The sequence below is a fragment of the Cibotium barometz genome, chromosome 57 (assembly GCF_041138505.1).
Source record: "Cibotium barometz isolate CiBa-2024 chromosome 57, ASM4113850v1, whole genome shotgun sequence".
Lineage (NCBI taxonomy): Eukaryota > Viridiplantae > Streptophyta > Polypodiopsida > Cyatheales > Cibotiaceae > Cibotium > Cibotium barometz.
The window spans coordinates 35,811,606-35,814,180 of NC_141102.1; positions in this window are offsets into that span (position 1 = coordinate 35,811,606).

Consider the following 2,575-nt stretch of genomic DNA (forward strand, 5'->3'; position numbering starts at 1 on the left):
AAGCTTTTAAGTATGTGGGAAGAATGCTGAGTGACAATCCGGGTTTGGAATTGAAAATGATTATATGTGAGACGAAATCCATATCTAGGTAGTACTCGATGCCAAGCTTCCGAGATTGTTGGAATCATGATTGGTCAAGGTGACGATCATAATGTTGGTCGTCATGATATTTTATTGCATACTCGAGAAGGAAAATGCAAACTCATCTCTAATGTGCATAGGTGCTATATGCCTCTTTTGTACGTTATGTTTATTGCACAAGGGGAGGGAATAGCTCTTTTCTGGAACCTTGGTCGGTCGGAGCAATGCGCAAGTGCAATACTAGTGTATGTTCATACACACATAGACACAAGCACATGATACATGCACACACACATACAAACACACATACACACACTCGTACACATGCACACATACTCAAGCTTGCATATACACACATGTGTATACATGGTCACCCCTTTAAGTGGAGAAAGGAGAGGGATAATTTTTGAAATGGAGAAAGGAGAAGAGAAGACAAGTGTTTGGGGGTTTCTTTCCCACACTCCTAATTGCATTAGGGCTCACAATTAGTTGTCACCATCAAACCATTTACTCATTGAGTTTCTTATATATATATATATATATATATATATATATATATATATATGTATGTATGTATGTATGTATGTATGTATGTATGTATGTATGTATGTATGTGTATATAAGCAACAATCTGGTTTATGCCATGACATCTTGCCAGACACACAAATTTACTAGAAACAGCACTCTGGTTTGTCATGTGTACAAACTGCTGTATTTTCTGCAGTGGTACTGTACTACACTCAAATGTCACAACCAGTGGCCTCAATGTGCATACATACACCCAACGGCAACTATTTGACCTCCTTGCAGCACACACAATGTCTGCACAACCAATCTGTCTTCCTGCAGTTCTTAAAACAGAGTTCTGCATAGAATCGATGACAGAGTTCTGCATAGAATCGATGACTTACCCAGCAGTGCTCGAAATCACATGCTTTTCATAAAACGGAGGTCCTAATGCGCCCGAAACGTATTTTTGGTCCCAAATATAAAGTCTGATAGGACAAAATAGTTGCCCTTTAGCTTTACTCCCGCGAAGAAAGCTCCTCAATCAAAGATCGTTTGTCGATGCCTCCCATAGAGCTGTAGTCATCGCCAACACAAATAGGGAAGAGTAGATGTAGCCAACACAAATAGGGAAGAGTAGATGAAGCTCTTACCCTCGTACCGCTTCCTGTGCTTCTCTTACTTGCAGCTCAGCCCTTAGCATGAACCAAGCTCTGATACCATGAAAAGATGCAGGGGGGAGAAGAGAGCTTGAGCTCTTGCAAGCACACACAGACTCACAGAACCCTAAAAGAGAACACACAAGGTGAGAGGCTGAAAATCTTCTTCTTCTTCACATAACACTCAACACACCATATACAAAGATAAGAGTACACACAATATAAAAAGGTACTCAACCAAATTCATACTAGGGTTCTCTATAGTGTGAACCTAACTAAATGAGCTAGCGCTATAACTATGCCAGTCTCTAGAATGGCTGTCACACAGCCTGCTGTCATCTCACTGGCCGCATATCACCCATGATCTCACCAACCATGCCAGCGGTGTAATTGTGGTGCCTATCCCCCAGGCGGGTTATCAGTGTCCATCGCCTCACTAGATGAGCTCGATATCTCAACAGGGGCTTCAACAGGCAAAAGACTAATTGACTTGACCCATAGTGCAATGGTAGAGGCTAATCTGGGTAGCCCAAAAGTGGACCAAGAGTAGAAATTTGTGCGACGTTAAAGACTTATCTTGGCATCTCCAGGTGTTGTGCTAGAGAATAACAGACATAGACCGGAGTATGTGACAGTTAACAAAAGAGGACCGGCTGTTCCGACAGCTCTAAAATCCATGCAGTCCAACATTCAAGAGAAGAAACTAGTGAAAACACTATGGGGGATAAGACGAACAAAACCTAAGTCTAAAGTTACATGCTTTGGATTTTTGCAAGCCACAAAGCAGTGTTGCGGTGCCTTTATTAATCCACAAGGTGGACCATATCAAGGTGGTGTGCCTATGCCATGTTTTCGGGGTCACTGTACGTACCCGAGACATGATGGTTCCTCAGGTGGCATTCGGGAGGGATTTGTATGGTTCTGTGCTAATGTGAATACATATTGTTGGCATGTGGACACCAAGTGGGTGATTGCACCATCGGGACCTGCTCCAGGTGTTTGTCCAAGCAAAAGCTACAAACCTTACAACAAAGGAGGTGGTCGATCTGGACAAAGTAGGGTTTCTATTGGAGATGGATAGCACCATCCCACAGAATCCAAATTCGATAGTAGGGTCAGGCCTACCACCAATACATGCAAGATCTTGTAGGCATAAGTACCGAGCCGGTAAGGTTGTGTGTTGGAGCAAGAGGCTCACTAAAGAATTCTAAACAAATGTACAAAAAGGTCGTTCAATCTCAGCTTGCATGGTTCAAGAAGACATTGTCATCAGTAATGAATTGCACATGTTTTATGTGAGCACAGAGGGGTCACATGCTACTCGAGTG